The following is a 21,930-nucleotide window of genomic DNA, read 5'->3' as shown; positions in this document are numbered from 1 at the left end:
TCAGGATAACTTTAACTTACCCTTTCTCTCATTACACCTACAAAATCCACAAATCCCCCCATCTGTCCAAGAGGAATTCTATTCCAGTGGAGGTGGGGAAGGGTAGTTTTCTTTGGTGGTATACAAGATTCAGAAGTTTAGCAAACCAAAGCACAGATGTGACACATGTTGTAGTACCAGCTACCTTTACATCACTAAAAATAGTCTTAGGGGCTCCTGCGTGGCTCAGTCTATTAAGCAACTGACTGTTGATTTCAGCTCCGGTTATAATCTCATGGTTGTGAGACTGAGCCCTACACCAGGCTCTGTGCTGGGTTTGGAGCCTGCTTAAGATTCTCCTCTCTCTGCGTCTACCCTGCTTGCTCACGCTCATGCACTCTGTCTCTCTCTAAAAAATTAAAATAAAATAAAGATAAAATCTGATATGGTAGCTACCATAGCAAAGGAGGGATCTTTCATTTTTGCTTCTGTTCAAAAATATTTATTCAATACCTATTCTGTGTCAGGAACTACTGACGAGATATGAATATGAATGAAATAAAGTTCCTACTACTGCAATGGCACTACAGTGACAGTCACATAACAATATTTAAATGTATCAGATAAATTTATATAATGTAATATGTCAAATACATTTCAGTTTTAAAAATAAGCTAGTAATGTTCCTACTCTCAGGAGGTTTGTGTTCCAAATAAGTCAGCAATTCCCACAAACATTTATGGGGTACATTCTGTGTAGAGGGCACAGAGCTAGATATTGGATGAGGAGGGTTAGGTGAGATGCTGTCTTTGGAAGTTACTCAGTTACTCTAGAGGCACTCATTTCTTAGGTACTCTGCTAGGTTCTTCAGATGCAGAGATTACATGGGCTAGTCCTGACCCCTTGGAGTTGGGAGTACAAGAGATAGTTAACAACTGATTGTAATACAACATGGAAATATACATGGAGTGTTTTGGGAGCATGGGTCCGCTAAAGATGAAGCTGGGAAAATATATTGGGTCCAGACTGTGAAGACATTGAATGCCCTGGTCAGGGGCTCGGACTTCACTTCATAGGCTGTGCAACCTCGGAAGGTCTTGGCGCGAAAAGGTGACGTGATCAGACTTGTGTTCTGGAAAGTTACCTGGAGACAGGCCAGTTAAGAAGCTATGATAAGAGCCTAGGCAACGGATAATGAAAGCTAGAGCTAGAGTTGTGACAGTGAAGATGAAATGAGAAGTCAAATTCAAGACTTCCAGAATCAGAAATGGCAAGATACGTAAGAGGAAGGATGTGGAGGGGAGAGGGCAGAGGAAGTGAAACTCCTAAGACCTAGCTTGGATGATTGTGTGCGCAGGGAGCCTATTAGCCAAGCTAGGAAATAAGGGAGGAGAGCTCAGTCTGAGGCATGGGAATGAGGGTAGAAATAATGACCTGTTCCAGTTGGCTAACTGTGAAAGGGTGCAGTTGGAGGATTTATGAGCAGTTGGAAATACAAGTCAGGAGTTCAGGAGCAAGGTTGAAACTGGACATGGAGATAACAAGAAGAGATAGTTGAAATTATGGCAAAAAACTAGATGTCCAAAGGGTGAGTGAGGTAAAAGGAACTGATGAAAGAGACCATAGAGTATCTATTGCCAATATAGCAAAAGTAGAATAGGATGGAAGCCATGGAGAACGGTTTCCAGAAAAACATAAGTGGTCAGAATGTGAGAGCCCAAGAATAAAGAAGTCTCCCCTTTAATTATCTCATCTCTCTCATGATTCAAGCGTCATCAATGTGCTGATGATTCCTTTTTTTTTTTTTAATGTTTTATTTTTAAGTAATCTCTACATCAAACATGGGGCTCAAATTCATGAGTCACACCCTCTTCTGACTGAGCTCTGTCTCTCATACAGAGCTCTCCTCCCACTCCTTCAACTTCCAACTCATTCGTTCATCCATCGAAACAAAATGCATACATTATCCTTCGATGGGCCACACGCTGTGATTGGAAGACAGTGTTCCAGTTTCCACAAGGGCACAGGATAGTCGTGTTCTTGCTCTCCAGCAGCTCCCAACACAGGGATCATCCAGCTCAGGGTTCCTGGAGGGAGTGACATCTTAGCTGAGACACGAAGGAGAACAAGTTAAATAGAACAAAAGGGGGGGTGGAAAGTTCTCACTTCTGGAGATGAGAGAAGGCCGGTGTTTTCTGTAAACTGGGGACCTGTAAGGCAGCAAGAGGAATGAAATAGGTGGGTCTGGGACACGACGAGGGGACAGACAACGCAGAGCTTTGAAAGTTGTGTGAGTTATAGACTCATAATAGTAAACACAATAGTTTCATTGTGTTTACTATATATAACACCATGTACACTTAATATGCTTTGAGTATTTGATTTGCATTTACAAATATTTAAAAAAAATTTTTTTAAACATTTATTTATTTTTTGAGAGACGGAGACAGAGCATGAGCAGGGGAGGGGCAGAGAGAGGGAGACACAGAATGTGAAGCAGGCTCCAGGCTCTGAGCTGTCAGCACAGAGCCCGACGTGGGGCTCGAACTCATGAACTGTGAGATCATGACCTGAGCTGAAGTTGGATGCTTAACTGACTGAGCCACCCAGGTGCCCCTCCATTAAAAAATCTTTACAATAATCCTACAAAAATCTTTACTTACAAGGTAAGTACTACTAGAATCCCCATTTCTCTAATGGCAGTAGCAGTTCATTGACAGATTTTGAACAAGGAAATGGTGTAAGCAGGACGTCCCTACCTGAAATATGGAAGTCATCATTATTGCTTTCCCAAGCCAGCCTCTCCGTCTCCATTCTTTGTCTCAGCCCTGGCACCACTACTCTCCCAGGCGGTAAGCTGGAAACTGGGGAATCCACCTTTACTACCCACTTCTAACCACTTACTAAACCTTGCCAACTTTCTGCTCCCTTTCATCTCTTGGATTCAGAACCTCCTGTCTGTCATGGAGACCCTGTCACAGCCTCTGTGTTGGTTCCTGGCCTCCTCAAGGCCTGTCTCCCTTCTTGAAATCTGCCTCTCTCTAAAATGCAAACATGGCCACATAAGGCCTCTACTTTAAACACAGCACACCTTCCCAGGGCCCATGAGTGCAGCGGGAGCCAGGACACTCCCATTGTTAGGTAAAGTGGCTCACTTCCAAGACAATGACACACCGTCCAGGTGACATGTTAACACCTGGCGTGTAACCAGTGCTTACTCCCTGCCAGGCTCTGCCCTCAGCCCTTGAGTTAACTCAGTTCTCACAATAACCCTACCCGTGACAGTTAGGGGAAACTGAGGCATGGGATGGTGAAATAACTTGTCAAAAGGACATTGAGCTGATAGGACTGCAGTGTGCACCTGACTCCTGGGTCGTACTCCTAACCTCAACTGTTCCCTGGGGAGAGCAGAGAAAAGCAGGCCCCGTGAGGTGTGGGAGGAAATGAAATGAAGTCTAATAGAGCTTTGGGATGATTCTGCTATGACAGCTGCCTTCTGTCACCTCGCACACCTGAAGAACCACATGTGTACAAAGTCTAGTTTTTCACGTGGCCCTCGACTAGTAGCTTTTCGAGTCCTCTCTGCACTCAACTGGCTGCGTGGCCCTTCTGTTTCACTGCCCGCGTCTGGCGCCCAGCCCTCAGCCGGAGGGCACCTGGTGGTGTGGCCCTCCCTCCTTCCACCTCTCCCCCACGCTGTCAGCCCACTGCCCAGCCCTGTGTGTAGGACAAGACAATCCCCCCAGAATAATGTTGCATACAGACCACTGGGTCCGGCCTGCTCTACCCAACCCACCTTGGACTTTTCCCCGCTCTATTCAGTTTTACAGCGTTCTACCAATATTGTAACTCAGCTTTGTTCTTTGATTGAAACTGACAGTGACAAAGGTGTAAATGCGTTCCATTCATTCAGCGAGTCTTTTTTTTTTTTTTCCCAAGTCCTTCTATCTGGCAGGTCCTGTGCTAGACGCCGGGACAAATAGTGTACACCACCTTAACAGATGCCCCCTTTTCATTTGCCACACTGTGATCAGACCACGAGGGGACACAGCTGGTGCTCCCTAGCACATGGTGCACACTTGGTTCAGTACACAGCACACGGGATTGTAATCACCTGTCTACATGTCTGTCCTCCCTCTAGACCGGACTCCCTAAAGTCTGCAACGTGTTCTTTTCCCTTTACATCCCAGAGCCTAAAGCGATTATCTGTGGGATGGAAATGAACTTGAGCCCTTTTCAGTAATACAGCACTTGACCCCTGTTAGATACGCAAGTTTAATGTGTGCTCGCAGTGGGCCAAGCACTCCCTCAAATGCTTTCCACACATTAGTTCATTTAATGGTCATGAGAGAACAAGGGAGGCACCAGTTTTCCAAATGAGGAAAACAGGGCCAAGAGAGGGTAAGTGACCTGACCCAGGACACCCTCCCATGCGGAACACCACATACTCCTTAGGTTCAACCGTTGGCCTAATTTTAGTCTTAATTTAGCTATAACCTGTGACTCCCTAGTCCTACCACTCTGCCCAGATTTCTGGGTATCTCTCTGGCATGTAGTGTGTTCACTTGATAAAATGTTTCCAAGCATGTTGCCATTAGAATTGCTATTCCCAGGAAAAGCAGGAATAGAAGAGTCTAATTCTATTTTATGCTCACACACAGGGTTTAACAGGAGACCTGTACACATACATACTATGGACGGGTGTGTGTGTTTGACACGTACATACTATGAACATGTGGAGGGGGGTGGGGGGAAGATACATTTTTCAAGCAAAGGCAAATTTCTCTTTTTTGAAGCATTTCAATTCTAGCCACACACACACACACACACACACACACACACACACACACAAGCTTTTGTTATTTGAGCTGTTTCCTTAATGCTCCCACTTGAAAAGAAGAAACCCTTCCCCACACAACCCCCCCCCCCCAAACTGGATTTAGATAAGCCTAAAGCCACAACCACCCTGTAGATTGCAGAAGAATTGGCCTTCAGGTGGGGCTTTAATGAAAGACTTGAATTCTTAGGGGTCACCTGAGTGCCTTTTGCAGAACCTTCCTCTGTTCTCCCTGGGGGGTGGGGGGGCCTCTCCCTCCCTCTCCCTCTCTCTCTCTCTCTCCCCCTGTCCCACCCTCATTTATCTATGTAAAGGTACTTCAGAGACTACTTGCTGACTCCCCGCAGATAGCCTGCCCCGCAGACCCCGCCCCCCCCCCCCACACCCTCAGCGCCCAGGATGAGTCCCTGCTGAGCCTGTTACCAGACACTGAAGACCCAGGTGGGGCAGGGCTGGGCAGGGCCGCCAGGCCACCTCATCCGGGAAATCCCAGGTTCCTCACCTGCCTCTCTCTCCAGTCCTTCCACAGTAAGCTGCAAGCAAACTTTCTGCAGCTTTGGACTTTGCTCCCAGGTGTCCGGCCCCCCAGACCCTCCCTGCCCTCCAACTGCTTTCCACTCCGGGCCACCAAGTCCCACAGCATACCTTACATTCCACTTCCTTACCCTTCTTTAAGGATACTCCAAAACATAGAAAGGCGAAACAAACTTTGTCATATACTAAAAACCCATTATTTTCCAAAGACAAGCATCAGGAACTTTATTAGCACTAATCTGAGACGTAATGGCATATATAGGTTTGTACATATTCATTCGCCTAGTATTTTTAATGAGCCTCTATTATATGCCTGTCTGGTGTGGTGTTGTGCACCGATAATACAAGTTGTATAAGAACAGGCTTTCTGTCCTCAAGGAACAGGAAGCCCCTGGGGAGACAGACAGGTGCCAACCTAAACCCCTCCCCCCAGTTCAATGTTAGGAGCAGATTGGCACAGGGGTGAAGGCAGCCTAGGAAGGACGGCCAGGGTGCCCTCTGCCAGGTTTTCTTCTTCTCCCTCCTCCCCTCTGCCTTTACCTAAAACAATGGCAGGGCAGCAAACCCTGGATTTCCCTGGGGCTTCAGCTTCAAGGGTTTCTTCCAGGGACATTTCTTATTCCTTTGGGTCACTCTCGCATTCTTTCATTCCACAGATGTTCTTTGAGCCCCACCTGTGTGAGCCCTGTCCTAGGCTCTGGGGAACCGGCAGTAAGGAGACTCTGACCTCTTGAGTCTAATGATCTCAGGGTGGGGGAAGCAAAAATGTAAACGAGCAAACCCAAAATGAATTCACTAATGATAAGCGTTAAGAAAATGCAAAGGGGCGGTAGCCATTAGTAATGCTGGACTATTTCTTCGGAAAGGAGGACCTTTGGGATAGGATGTGGGTCTGAGACCAAGGTGACACGGGAGTCTCATGTGCAGAAGCAGACAGAAAAGACCGGGTGGGACAAGGCCAGAAGCTGGGACTGAACCTGGCATGCTAGAGGGGCAGAAGGAAGCCCAGTGCGGCTAGAGCCTGGGGTCCCAGGTAAGAGAGGAATGGGAAGGGCTGAGGTCACACATAGCACAGGTCAGGTCACTTTGGGCCAGGCAGGGGCCTGAGGTGGGGATTTGATCCTAAGGGCAACAACTCTGGAGGGAGTATGCAAAGCTGGACAGTTTCAGTTCATTGTTTTGTAAACAAACAGAATATAAAGCTTACTCTGTACTAAGCCCCTGTCTACTTTGTAGACGTCCATGAATATAATCCTTACAACAACCCTGTGAGGTTGATATTCTTATGCATTTTGCGGGGGGAGAAACTGAGGCCTAAACTGATTAAGCCGCTTGCCCAAGGTGACTCAGCTGACAGCGTCAGGACTTGAAATGCACATTTGACTAGTATTCTAGGCCTCACAGTAGGCTGAAGAACCATTATTAAATGCTGTCTTTAAAAATAGAAGAGTTGGGGTACCTGGGTAACCCAGTCTGTTGAGCATCCAACTTTGGCTCAGATCTTGTGGTTCATGGGTTCGAGTCCAGTGTCAGGCTCTGTGCTGACCGCTTACTGAGAGCCTGGAGCCTGCTTCAGATTCTGTGTGTTCCTCTCTCTCTGCACCTCCCCTGTTTGTGCTCTGTCTCCCTTTCTCAAAAATAAACTAAAAAAAAAAATTTTTGTTTTAATGGAAGAGGGACGCTTGGATGGCTCAATTAGTTAAGCCACTGACTCTGCCCAAGTCATGAGGTCACGGTTACTAAGTTTGACAGCAAGGAGCCTGCTTGGGATTTTCTCTTTCTCTGCCACTCACCCGCTTGCACCTTCTCTCTCTCAAACTAAATAAACTTAAATATATATATATATATACATATATATATTAATTAAAATACTTAAAAAATAAAAATAGAAGAAAAAAATCCCTCCGACTTTTGTCTCTAACAGGAGTTTTTCAAATTCTCAGGAAGCACTTTTTTGTCCAAGAGTCAGGGAAACTCTTAAAATCTTACACACATTCTTTCAATAGGTTTACCCGAGGGGCAAAGAAGGTTTGAGGCCCACTTGCCCCAGGCCCGGCACGTGCTCCTCCGGTAATGTTTTGCTTTGTTTTACATGCCGTCAATTAAGTGCTCCTAGGACTATAAACCCTTCTTTGTCCTACCTTGGACTTTTTAGAAATGTAACCCGTGGCTCGCTATCTCTCCCCTTTGAAATTCTGATGCACCCTGCAGCACCTCATCAGTATTCATGTTCCTCCTGCAGAACGGCCGACCTCCCAGTCGGGAAATGATTCTGGAAACCTGCCTGCGGAGGGCTAGCCCTGGGCTTCTCCAGCTCGGTCAGGCACGCAAATCACCTGGGGGGGCTGACTGGAGGTCTGGGTGGGGTGTGGGTGGGGCCGACTGTCTGTCTTTCTAACCGGCTGGGGGGGGGGTTACCGAGGCTGCCTGCGGAGGTCCGCACAAGGAATAGCAAACCCAAAGCTTATCACCTGGCTGGGCGGCTCTTCTGGGTGAGGCAGAAATAAAGCAAAGGAAAGGAGGAAGGTATGCCGAAGTTCAGAGGGCCTCACTTCAGCGCTTTACAGCTGGGAGCCTGAACCAAACTTTAAACAGTTTCACCATAAACTCTCTGAACACGCTGCTAAAGTGGATAAGATCACCGCGCACTGGGGCTTGACGCAGTCCTAGCTAACACGTGGTTGGGAGACTGTCTCAGAATCTTTAAACCCTCGGGGCAAGAACAGGGCTGGGCAAATGGTGCTTAAATTCCTCCCAGGGCTGCAGGAACTTGTGAGATAGCCACACATTCTGTGACTGAGGACTCCAAGGAGCCCCCTTGTGGGTGGACAGGCACAGGGGTGTGAGGCAGGAGAAATGGGGTGGGGATGGTCAAGCCTTCTCTCCTCCCCCCCCCCCCCACCATGACGCCTAGTTTTTTACCCCAGAGAGCTGCCGTCCAATAATCTCTCAAAATCATCATGGCAACTGCTTTGGAAAGACAGCTATTTGGGGACATCACCAAGGGAGCAAGCCCAAAGCTGAATATAAAATAAAGACTAGGGTCTCCTGGCTGGCTCAGTCTGTAGATGGAGCAACTCTTGATCTCTCTCAGTAGTGAATTTGAGTCCGAAGTTGGGGATGGAGCCTACTTTGAAAACGAAAAGGGAAAGAAAAAAAGAAAATAAAGACTGAATTGAAAATAAAGACTGGCATTTATAAGATGCAGGGATTAGTTACTCCTTTTTTTAAAAATTTTGAAAGAGAGTGCAAGCATCAGTGGGGGAGGGGCAGAGAGAGAGAGGGAGACACAGAATCTAAAGCAGGATCCAGGCTTTGTGTTGTCAGCACAGAGATCGATATGGGGCTCGAACTCATGAACTGCAAGATCATGCCCTGAGCCAAAGTTGGACACTCAACTGACTGAGCCACGCAGGCACCCCAAGGATTAGTTATTCCTTACATAATCAATTGAATTAATTATGTCTCAAAACAAGTAAAAAAGTCATCAGTCTTACAGGTTAACTGGCCTATGCTTTTATCCATATTTGACTTGAATTCTGTCTTCGGTAGAATATTAAATATTTTTATTTTATTAGCTACAGAATTTAGCAGCATAAATTAAGCTGTTGGATGCATGTTCCTTTGTTACATTATGGTGTGCATTGGAGTTTTTAAGAATAAATTATGATTATTTTATCCCAACTCCCTCCCCCACCAAGTTGGTTGTCAAGGCTGCAATCTAGGAAGCCTCCTTGGAGGCGACTCTCTCACTCAGGGGCAGTGTTTCTCACTGCTGTCGAAGCCAGCCCTGCTGCTGGCTCCTTGACTCTACCGGTCTTTCCTTCCCCACCTCAAACCCACCTAAGCATACCTGCCTTCAAGCCTTATGCCTGCTCAGAAGCCTCCAGCAACTCCTTAGCACCAGCCAAACACAGCCCAATTCCACAGCTTGCCCCTTTCCTGGCCTTTCCTACTCCTTAGATAAGTTACCCTCTCTGAGCCTCCATTACTCATTTAAAAACTGTGGCCCATATTACAGACCATTCAGATGGGTTTTAAGGTTTGCATGTGGTCAAAGGAAAGACCCTCTTTCCTGGCACCTGGTGAGCTCTCAGAAAGTGTGATTTCTATTTCTGCCTTACGTACATTGCCCCCAGGTTAGATTACTTATTCTTAAACTTACCGAGCACTTTCCCAACTTTGGCTTTCTTTGTTGTGTGATTGCCTAATGACTGTCTGCACATTCGACTGAGAATTCTGAGGGCAGTGGGCACAGTTGACCTTGTGGGCTGCGTTGTGACCCTGGCCTGCAGCGCTGGGCCTAAAGCTCACAGTGGGCAGTTGGGAACCCACATTTCAGGGGATAGAAGCCCAGTTGACATGATACTATTTCCTAATGTTTTCCATTTTTCCCACCTTACGTTAGCTGCCGTTCTGTTTTAACTCAACTCACATGGTCCTGTTCAATGGTTATTTGTGAATAAATATCACCCGCTTAAAATGGCACCACATATTCTCATTGTGAACTTCTGTGGCTCCTAAGGACTAAAGAAGAAGGAGAGAAAGGATGGAAAGAAAATAACAAGATAATGAGCAGTGATGTTCCTAAGCAACGAAGCAAGCGAGTCACCACACAGACTGATGGCAGTGATAAGGAGTGGCTTTAAGGTTCCCAGAGCCAGGAAATCAGGCAGTAGTTGTGTCTCCAAGAAACTAAAGAATTAAACTGGGGGCCCCAGAAAAGCAATATTGAGTTAGTAGAATCTTTACTCCATCATAAATGCAACCATATATTATTTTTAGAAGCTGATTTAAGTATTTTCAGGGGTTGTTGAGACTTGGCATAATTTCTACCTTCAAAACCTAACCACTACCACCCCCATAAAATTAAACTCCACTAAATTATAAGCACTTGGAGGCAAAATCAGAGTCTTTTACATCTTGGTGTCGTCATAAGTCATAAAGATAGAACAACTTAGAAATCACTGTATCTTCCGGTGATAATCAGCCAACACATTCTTTTAGGGAATTCTCTTTGGCTATATATCAAAACGTATTGAGTTAACATACATTTGTCAAAAATCGGTACTATTTAGTCTCATCAATGAATTTGAAATTTCAAACACGGACTTGTAAAGACTCCATTGTGCTGTAAGTCTGGTAGATTTTGCCAAGTGCTGATAACATTTTTGGCATAGTTTCAGTTCTTAGTGGAATTATATATTTATTACCTAAGTTATATAAGCTATCCATGCTTACTTTAAAAAAAAAGTATATACTTAAGCAAAAAGAAGAAAAAATCAAATAAGAGTCAACTACCCAAAGATAGTGATTATTAAAGTTTGGTTTGTAATTACCATATTTTAAAAATCTCTCTGTGTGTATATGTATGTGTGTGTGTGTGTGTGTGTGTTCTCTTAATGAGTACTTGAAAATTACATTGACGGTTATAAAAACGAATCCTAGAATGTTAGCAATGAGCAATTGTAGCCTAAGCCCTTCATCTGAAACTGCAAGATTCTTTCCTAAGGGTAGAACATGGCTGGACTATAATTATAGCAGCTTTGAAAATATGAGGCCTTTGGGTCCCAGAATATAATTCATGTTTCTACTTGTTCAAATCACAGTGGCATAGGACTTCACAAACCCTTACTAGGTTCTAGAACAAACAAACAAAATACACAACAGGACAGAAAGAGGGAAATTAGATCAATGAAGATTCAGAATAGTCAGATAATGCCCTAATTAGATTGACAATAAACTTACTTATTGGTACTAAAGAAGTACATTGTAATTCCCACCAGATGATTGACACGGCTTGTGACTTTGGTAACCACTCTGTGCCTGTTTCCTCATCTGCAAAATGGGAAGTATCCCATTTTCCATTCCTATTTTCTATAAACCAAATGAAACACAGAATGTGAAAGTATTTTTTTAAGTTTATTTATGTATTTTGAGAGAGTGCAAGTGGGGGAGGAGCACAGAGAGGGGGAGAGAGAATCTTTTTTTTTAATGTTTGTTTATTTATTTTGAGAGAGAGAGAAGGGATAGAGAGAGAGAGAGAGTAGAGAGAGAATCCCCAGCAGGCTTCGCACTGCCAGTGTAGAGCCCAGTGCAGGGCTTGAACTCACAAACCGTGAGACGGTGACCTGAGCCAAGATCAAGAATCTGAGGCTTAACCGACTGAATCACCCAGGTGCCCCTGAAAGTATTGTTAAATGTAAAGGGCCATGCAAAGTAAGGTATTGTTGAAAGCAAGCTGAGGAGAACTAAATGCATAGACTAAAGGTCTAAGAAATCATAGATTTGTGCCTTCCCTGAGGCTGCAGACCTCTTCCCTGCTTGGTATCCCTGCCAGTTTGAATTCATGCTAAGGGCGAGGGAGGGAGGGTGTAGGGGAGGAGGGATGTTATATCATTATATTCATATTTCCTTCACACAACTAACACATTGCATCGTCATTCTTGATTTCTGTTTGTCTTCCCCACTAGTTAGTAAACTCTTCTTTAGCCCCGCTCCCCATCTCCATTATCCCTCCTCAAGACAAGTTTCCTCCATTCCTTCTCTCAGATTTTGCCAACCAGATAATTTCCCCTGAGCCCTTCTCCTCGCCCTCCTTCTCCTCACCGCCTTGAAAAGTTTCAGAAGCACCATTAACCCATCTTGATTTTTATATTCCCAGCATCTAAAAGAATGCCCAGCAGCTAACACTGTAGACAGTCAGTGAAAGTTGGTTGAGGGATGAATGAAAGAGAGGACTCAATTATTGTATCAGCCTTTGAGAACGCTCTCTTCCTGTCAGTCAAGGCCCCCTTCTATTTAAATCTTTGAAATTTGATCATGGACAGTTTGGGTTTGATTGTTGACGAAGGGCTATGACTTGTAATAACTTGTGATTTGCTGAAGAAAGAATGAAAATCAGGGACGGGACCAGGCCAGGGTTAACCTCCTGGGTTAGCCTTCCCAACCACCCACCTCCTCAACATGGCTTTGTTATCCAATTCTGCCATGTGTTCAGTGAGGCTCAAAATCTACCTCTTTTGACTCTGAAGCCCAAGTTCTTTCTTCTGTAGGCTTCAAAAAGATGAGAATTTTCAAAGCGTTTTGTTATCTCAGTTGACTGCAACAACAACCAGTGAAAGTGGGTACTATTATCATCTCCTTACAGATTAGGAAAGAGACTCAGAGGGGTTCAATGATGTGTGGAAATTCACCCAGCTAATAAGTGACAGAGAGGACCCTAGAAATCAAGGTCACTGCCTCCAAATAAATGTTCATTTCTCTATACCATAATATAATAATGTTGGACCAAGAAACCACCAATGCATTTATTAACTGTGTGAAGAAACAACAAGCATTAGTAGAAGGATGGGGTGAAAGGGACTCTGGGGTTAGCATTGAGGAGGGCACTTGTTGGAATGAGCACTGGGTGTTGTATGTAAGTGATGAATCATGGGAATCTACTCCCAAAGCCAAGAACACACTGCATACACTGTATGTTAGCTAACTTGGCAATAAATTATATTTTTAAAAAATTTAATACTGGAAAAAAAAATAAAAATAAAAGGCAAAGCAACACCAAAACAAACAAACAAATAAAATAAACATTTAAAAATTTTTTTAATGTTTTAGAGATTTAATAAATATTACTTGCTGGTAGTATTTATAAGCCTTTGGAGGGCATGCTATTATATGTTATTTTAATAGAGTTTAATACAATGTTTTCTGTAATAGGACTCAGTAAATGTCCATTTGATATGCCTGGAGATGACAGGATGAATGTATTGGGGGTAACTTTCCTGCCGTGGCAGGTTGTTGAGAGTAGGCTTTGTTGGGAGAGGACTGCTTGACCTGGTGAGTGGGGCAGAGAGGCTAATAGTCCCTGAAGCACAGAGTGCTACATCCTGGGGACCCCATCACCAGAAGGGACCACAGAGTGGTGGAATCCAAACGGAGGAGCTCCCGAAGTCCAGGAAGTCAGTGTGAGCAAAGAAAAAGCCCTCGGGCCTGGCTCTGCTTCCAGCTTAGTTCTCTTTGGATTTCAGTTTCCTCATCTGAAAAATGCTTTCTAAGACCCCTTACTGATCCACTAAATAGAAAAAATATTAACTTAAAAATAATACAAATGGTATGCAATCTACAACCAAAGTCATTTGGTGGGTGATTTCATAGTTTAGCATTTTGGTAAGGTTTACAGGTTCTGGAGACAGACTGGGTGTAATACGCAGCTCAGCTACTTACCGTGTGTAACATCTTGGACAAATTACATAGTCCCTGGGGGCCTCAGATTCCTTTTCTGTAAGAAAAATAATAATTTCCATTTCATAAGGTTGTTAGGACAATTAAATAATTTTTAATGTGCTCAGATCAGTGATGACATCTGATCTGATGTAGACATCACACATCACACATGTAGAAGTGTTAGCTAGTGTCACTAGCATCAGACCTATTGAAGTGTCATTATCTGTTAAAGATTAGAAAAATACAAAAGTAAGAAGCTTGAATAAGTCAACTTTTTAATTAAAGTCACAGATATTGACATACGTATCTGAAGTGTTGATCGAGGGCAGGAGAAAGACAGGAAGTGATAGAAAAGACCAAATGCCTGACCATTGCCATAGACAGTAACCAGAGTAAGGAAACACTTATCAGAAATGCAAGAATAAATATGAACAAATAGCTCTTTAAATAGTGTAATTTCAAAATACTGGCAAGGAAAGGAAAAAGAACAGAATACACTTTCCAAAGATAGACCCACACTTATATGGTCAATTAGTTTTCAACAAAGGTGCCAAATTAGATAATTCAATGGAGAAAAGAGCCTTTTCAATAATAGGTACTGGAACTACTAGATATTCTATATGGAAAAACATTATCCTTGACCCTCACTTCACACCATATAAATATTAACTCAAAATGGATCATAGACCTAAATGTAAAAGCTAAAACTAATTATACTTTTAGAAGAAAATGGTTGTGACATTAGATTAGGCAAAGACTACTTAAGCAGGACACAAAAGCATAATCTATAAAAGAAAAAATGATAAATGGACTTCATCAAGATTAAAAATTATTGCTCTTAAAGATAAACCACAAGTCTGGATGTATTTCTGCAAAACATGTATCTTACACAGTTTATGAGAGACACCACTCAATAATAAGACAGACAACACAATTTTCAAAGCTTGGCCAAAGATTGGAACAAAGAGTTCACAAGAGAAAATACACAAATACAAATGAATATATGAAAAGAAGTTCAACAGCTAGTCATCAGACAAAATAAATTAAAACCATAATGAGATATATATAGTATGTATATATATATATATATATTTTTTTTTTTTTAATATTTATATTTGAGACCTAGAGAAAGCATGAGCGGGACGGGGCAGAGTGGGAGACAGGAACTGAAGCAGGTTCCATGTTGACAGCAGAGAGCCTGACGTGGGGCTCAAACTCACGAGCAATGAGATCATGACCTGAGCTGAAGTCGGATGCCTAGCTGAGTGAGCCACCCAGGTGCCTCCATAATAAGATATTTTGAAGTGATGTTATTAGATACATAAAAGTTTAGAACTGTTATAAAGATATATAGTGGCATCATTCTACAAATTTGGTTTGTTGCGTACAATGTTGTGAATATATTCTTTGAATAATATTTATTAGATTTTCTTGAATACCTTTCCTCAAAAGATATACAAATAGATTTCAAATATATATGTTATATATAACCTTGCTGTGTTTTTAAAATTAGTTTTGCTTTGGTTTTTGTTTTGTTTTTAAGTAAACTTCACGCCCAGTGCAGAGCCCAACATGGGGCTTGCACTCACAAAACTGAGATGAATACCTGAGCTGAGATTAAGAGTTGGATGCCTAACCAACTGAGCCACTCAGGCACCCCTAAGATAGTTTTAGCTACTAATTTTTTAGTGAGAAAAAAAAATGCAGTGAAATACAAACCTACAAGAATAGCTAAAACTTAAAAGACTGACAATAACAAATGTTGGCAAGAATGTGGAGCCACTGGAACTCACGTGTTGCTAGTGGGAATGCAAAAGGGTACAGCCACTTTGGAAAATATTATGGCAGTGACTTATGAAGTTAAATATACATTTAGCATATGATCCAGCAATCCAACTAGGTAACTACCCAAAAGAAATGAAAACATATGTACACACACACACATACACACGTACATGAGTGTTCATAAAGCATATTCATAATAGCCAAAAACTAGGAGCGACCCAGGCGTCCATAAACAGGACAATGGATAAAGAAACTGGAATATCTATAAACAAAACATTATGCAGCAATAAGAAGGAAGTGAACCATGACCATGTGACCACTTGGATGCATCTCCAAAACATGCTGAATGAAAGAAGCATAACACAAAACACACACCATATGATTCTACTTTCATGAAGCTCTTGAACAGGCAAATGTAACCTATGGTAGAAACATTTGAATTATCGGTTGCTTCTGCAGGGATTGGGAAGAGGAAAAAAAACGTCCAAGAGACTGAGGTCATAAAGTGTATAACGCAGCTCACTACTCCCCTCTTTCTGCACCTTACACTTAAATGGCTTAGTTGCCATTCACCTACTTCCTTCAAGTAGCTCTTATCCTTGTCTCAGCAAATTTTACCTCCTATACTGGCATTTTGGTCTTAGGACATTGACAGTTTGATGAATAAGGTAAAGAATTCATCAGAGAGACCACACAATGTGAAATAATACATCGTGTTAACCTTCCAGACATGTCTCAGGGGTCAGAAACCCAACTGGTCACTGTTTTAGAAAGAGTACTGATAAAAATAGTTACAATCAGAGAGGGAGGGAGGCAAACCATAAGAGACTCTTAAATACAGAGAACAAACTGAGGGTTGATGGAGGGGTCAGGGGTGAGGGAAAATGTGTGATGGGCAGTGAGGAGGGATGAGCAGGGGGTGTTGTATGTAAGCGATGAATCACAGGAATCTACCCCCAAAACCAAGAGCATACTGTATATACTGTATGTTAGCCAAGTTGACAATAAATTATATTTTTAAAAAAAGAAAGAGTACTAATAAACTATTACTATAATAACATCTGTAATAACATCGACAGACCTCAAAGGAGATCCTGAAAGCTAGGATAAAAATATATGACATATAGTACCATTTATGCAAGTGTGAAAAGCATATGTACAATGCTGTATTTTTAGAGTCATATGTATGAATAAAAGTATAAATGTAGAGACAGGAAGTATATGCACTAACTTCAGTATGATGGCTGCTTCTGGAAGGAGAAAAGATTAGGACTGGGGAATAGTATGAAGGAGACATCAGTTACATCTAAATCTATTTACTGTCTATCTAAATAGATATCTGCAGCAAATAAGGCATGTTGTTGAAATATTGTTAAGTTTGGATTGGGGTAGATATTTTGGATATTTTGTAACAGTGGTCTCTGTACTTCTCTGTGTGTTTGGAACTTTTCATAGTCAAGCACAATAGGAAGAGTGGGACAGACACCAGCCTGGCAGGGCTGGCCCACCAGCTCTGCTTCAGGCCTCATGTCCCCCAGCTCTTCCCACCTTGATGTATTTAACAGAAAAAAATAAAGCCATGTCTCACCAAGAGCCTTCTTAGTAGCTAGCATCTTCTGTGAAGGAACATCTCCTTTCTCTCCTAGCAAGTGTTCTCAAGAATATCTATTGATAACTACATCTTCCCTTTTCTGACTATCAACTTCTATCAACCTATAATTCCCAGGAAATGGAGCTCCAGTCCAATACAGGTCCAGTCAAAGCAGTCATGTCTGAGCCACATTGTTCTTTGGAACTGGAGCATAACCTTAAAGGTCCTTTCCGACCTGGGGTTTCTAAGATGGCTTGTTTTTTTCAAGTTATAAGATGCTTTTCTCCTCTACCACCAGTAGAACAACGCCATCACTCACCTATAGCTTGGGATTTTTGTTTTCACTTTTTAATAACGCAGTTAGCAACTTAACCACTGGGTGCTACTCTTGTTGCAAACAAAACAACTATTGAAAATAAACCATTTATCTGGAAGCAGCATCTAGTGCATCTATGAGCACACATGGTAAACTGAGAGGGACCAGCTTTTAGGGAGAGATACCGCTTATAATTGTCGTATTTCATCAAACCCAATATGCCATCAATTTGAAGATGAATAACTACTTTGTATATCTCTAAGAAGGAAAAGATGTAGCCAAACTATGATATCCCATCCTGATTTCAGAGATGTTAAAATGGGGAAAATGTGCAATATATTCAATACTTAAAAAGCACTACTACTACGTCCATCTGAAAGTTAAGCAAGTGGTCATAAACAACGTTTTTAGACAGCTAGTGTTGATTTAACCCTTATCTAGTGTTACTGTGCGCCAAGTACTGTTCTTAGTATTTTATAAATAATGGTTAAAGTGAATTATTGAAATCCTTGAAAGTAACCGGTGACAGAAGTACTGTTATCACCCCCACTTTACAGATCAGGAGGCTGAGGCGTTGAGACATTAAGAAATTTTCCCAAAGTCAATAAGTAGCAGATCTGAGCTTCAAACTCTGGTCATTACCCTCAATGTGTTCTTCTCACCACTAAGGAATGCGATGGCCTACAGTAAATGTTGTGTGAATAAGTGCACGAGTGACTGAATGAATGCAACGAGTGACTGAATGAATGCAACGAGTGACTGAATGAATACAAAGAAGAATCAGCACCGATTTCAAGCACGGGACTTAGCATGAATGTCCCCCGTCTGCCCCTCGTCCTCAGGAAAAGGGCCAGCACGTCTTCCTTAAGTTCAAGGCCTTAGTACATTTTAAAGGAAGTGAAGAAACCAGAGCAGGGAGTGGGCCATTTATCTGGAAGCAGCATCTAGAATTTTCAAGGTCTCCTTAACTATCAGTGAGTGACGAGATTGCTTTATCTGGGACACTCGATGATTGGAGAAGGCACGATGTGCTATTACCAGAAAAGGTCAGACTCCAGATCAGCATTAGTTTCCAACCAAATTCACTACCACTGTCAGCATTCTTTGATGATGGTTCAGGTCAGGTGAGTGTCTACATTAAATGTGTGACTTGAATATTCACCTAAACCCCTGTTTATATTTTCTTTGGGACACATATCACATGTCAGCATATCATGCCATATACTTAGTGATTTTCCTTGTTGACGGACTCTGTTCCAGAACATAGCCCTAGAATCTCAGTCTGCACTATTCATTGATGGACAGCAAAGACCCAACCAACCGTGCGTGTGCCTGGGACACAGCTAGTGTTCAATGACTGATGGTTGAATGAATGGATGAATTTCTGCACCTTGTAAGCCATATCTGCCAAATTATGATCTTACTGACAAAACAAATACAGCTACTCTTTATTGAAAGTTTACTATACACCAGGCCTGGGGCTTAGTACTTTACATTTCTTTTGATGTTTCAGAGGCCTCCTGTGACCATGGTATTAGTCCTCCTTTGCAAATCAGAGGACACTGAGACGCAGGCTAAGTGAACTGCCTAAGCTCGCACAACTGGCAAGGTGCAGAGCGGGGTTGAATTCCAGTCTGCAGGACTGCAAAGCTGGTTCTCAAACACTGGCTTGAACACCCGCTATGTAGGAGGGCTGTGTGCACAGCGCCAGGAAAGCAGTGACTCTGTGGGTTCATTGTCTGAGTCTTGATTTCAGTTCTGGTCATGATCCAAGGGTCATGGGATTGAGCCCCATGTTGAACTCTGTGCTGAGCATGGAGCCTGCTTAAGAGTCTCTGTCTCTGTCCCTCTCCCCCTCTCCGCTGCCCCCCTCTCTTAAAAAAAAAAAAAAAAAGAACAGATTTTTCTGCACTCTAAATAGGACTGGTAAGTCCCAGAGTCCAGTGATCCCACTGACCTCGACCAGCTCCCCTTCCTTTGTTGCACGGGACATGCTCACAGGAGGAAAAATGGGGCTCCCCTCTCGAGTCCACCCTTGTCCCCTGGCACAGAGCCTTGTCACAGTGTCATGCTTGTTCACAGTGATGTTGACATGTCAGACACACTCACTTCCTGAAGTCCAGATGAAATCGTGGCGTTCTTTGAAGTGTGGTTTAGGGGGGAAAAGCTAGCCCTTTGGAATCACACAGTCCTGGGTTCAAACGCGATTTTTGTATTTTTACCTGTGGGACATTTGAACGTTATTTGATCCTTCTGGGCTTGGTTTTTTCACTGGTTAAGTGGGACTACTGATACTTACCTTGCAAATTTGGGGGGGAAGTTAAAAAAGATTCTTGCACTAAACATGCCCCTCCTCTTTCATAAGGAGACATAAGGCACAAACCAGCATTCCTTTTCCCTGTTAGAAAAAAAGGTAAAAGTATAAAGAATAATGGCATTTAAAATTCCCACAGCAATTTGTCTCATCTTGATGTTCTGCTTTGTGGACAGTGGGCTCAGGGCAAAGAAAAGAGAATGGGGGTAGTTTTTCTTCAAGGTCCCTGTACCCTGAGGTGTGTACCTCTGTTGTGAGTTGTACAGAGGGAGTAAATAGTGAGGGGAGGAAGAGGGAAGGAAAGTTTGGGGAGATTCGCCCAAATTTGCAGTTGCAACTTGAATGGGTTATCTTTTGTTGTTGTTGTTGTTGATTTGTAGAGCTATTTATATATTCTAGAATAATTATTCTTCTATCGGTTATAAGCATGCAAATACCTCTTTATGGTTTACAGCTTGTCTTTTGATTTATTTCTTGGTATTTTTTTGTTGTTTAGTTGTGTACTTATTTATTGCTTTAACAGTTCAAAAAGGCAGGGGGGACCTGGGTGGCTCAGTTGGTTAAGCTCCTGACCTTGGCTTAGGTCATGATCTCGTGGTTCATGAGTTTGAGTCCTGCATTGGGCTCTCGGCTTTTGGCTCAGAGCCTGGAGCCTGCTTGGGATTCTGTGTCTGTCTCTTTCTGCCCCTCCCCTGCTTGTGCTCTCTCTCTGTCTCTCAAAAAGAAATAAACATTAAAAAAAAAAAGTTCATAAAGGCAAATAAAGCCCAATGTTAGCTTAAGAAAAAAACTAGGTAAATGGATGTTTAACTGGTGAACGAGTTTGTGTCAGGCTGTTACAGTTATTCTTTTTGATATTTTATGTTATTCATGAAGTGAAACATCAAAAAATCCCTTTGGCCTTTGTTCCCCTCACCTCAAGGCCTAAAGGAACCAGCTACACAAACCCCTTTCTTTCCCTGATCTTAAACTTACTTTACTGAAGGCTATCGAACACAGGATAAGAAACCTGCATCTAGAGATGACTTGGAACTCTGGGGACATTCTTGGCAGAGACACCCAATCACAGGAACAGCCCCGGGCCAAGTTGTGAAAGAGGCTACGTGTCTCTGGGCGCCTCCATTCCTGAACCCCCACCCTGTCCTTTCAACATCTCTTCCCCCCAGGCACCCGGCAGTCTCCTTGGATTCCCAAAGTCACCTCTCCCAGCACGAGACACACATACTTAGTCACAGAAAAGGAAGACTTACTAAAAGTGAACTCAACCCCAGAGGTGTTTACCTTTTGAAAATCTTTACAGAGTGGTCAGAAAAAGATGCAGGAAACGGCCCAGATTCCTTAGTGAGGGGTCTCTCACAAGCCATCACAGAATGACCCAGGAGACCTCTCAAAAGGTCCCCACACGTCCACAGCCACGGTGCTCCTAGAGCGCAGAGACTCCCATTTTGTTCAACAGCCGCGCCCAATAGCAGGCTGGCCTGTGGTGCTCTGTAGGCAGAAAACAAGTCTGTGTCGAAAGAGTTAAATGACTTCCTGTCTGTGTTGTTCTGTGCCAGTCACGGTGGGAAACATGGGGCATGTGTCTGTGAAGAGAACACAAAGCTTCCTCTCCTCAGGGAACTTCCATTTCGTGCCTGTGGTGCTGAGGGCAAGGGGATGGGCATGTTGAGAAGGTCCATGCATAAAATAAGTAAATTTCTATTATCTGTGGCAATGAATACTTTGGAGATGGGGTGCCTGTGTGGCTCAGTCTGTTAAGGGTCTGACTCTTGATTTGGGCTTAGGTCATGATCTTGTGGTTGGTGAGATCGAGCCCTGCATAGGCTGGCGTGGAGCCTGTTTGGGGTTCTCTCTCCCCACCCCCTGCCCCTCCCCCACTCACATGCGTGTGTCTCTCTCTACCTCCTTCAAAGATAAATACATACATACATACATACATACATACTTTGGAGATAAGCAAAGCAGGAAAGGGGACCAAAGGGCAAGGGGAGGGGCCTTTGCACTTTGACGTAGGAAGGTCGGGGTGTCATTTGAGCACAGAAGGTGAACATGAGGCCTTGTAGGGAAAACGGAACAGCAAGTGGACGAAACCCCTCAGCCCTCCAATATTCCCTGTCTTTGAAGACTGAACCTCTCAAGTACTAAGATATTATGCAATGTCTTGCTTCAGTGCTTTGCATACACTGTTCCCTTTCCCTGATCCCTACCCACCTGTCTTTTCTGCCTAGCCAATTCCTTCTTGTCCGTCAAGACCCATATCAGATGCCACCTCCCCTATGAAACTTTCTCCAAAGCCTCCAGGCACTTGTCATTGCTACTTCCTTTGCACTCCCATAATGCCATGCTCACTG

At 43.2% G+C, this 21,930-nt stretch overlaps 1 long non-coding RNA gene across 2 annotated transcripts; it reads right to left on the bottom strand.

Moving 5' to 3' along the window:
• Positions 1–1,763: 1,763 nt before the first annotated feature.
• Positions 1,764–21,079, bottom strand: LOC120243858. Of its 2 annotated transcripts, none has more exons than XR_005531407.1 (3): positions 20,861–21,079; positions 13,574–13,628; positions 1,764–2,189 (listed from the first exon to the last, which is right to left on the bottom strand). It is a non-coding gene; the product is annotated as an uncharacterized LOC120243858 (long non-coding RNA). The 2 variants fall into 2 exon arrangements; XR_005531408.1 differs by having other exon boundaries at positions 1,764–2,066.
• Positions 21,080–21,930: the final 851 nt, after the last annotated feature.

This window comes from Hyaena hyaena, unplaced genomic scaffold (assembly GCF_003009895.1).
Source record: "Hyaena hyaena isolate Hyena2069 unplaced genomic scaffold, ASM300989v1 scaffold_358, whole genome shotgun sequence".
Classification (NCBI taxonomy): domain Eukaryota; kingdom Metazoa; phylum Chordata; class Mammalia; order Carnivora; family Hyaenidae; genus Hyaena; species Hyaena hyaena.
This window is presented reverse-complemented; position numbering and strand designations above follow the sequence as displayed.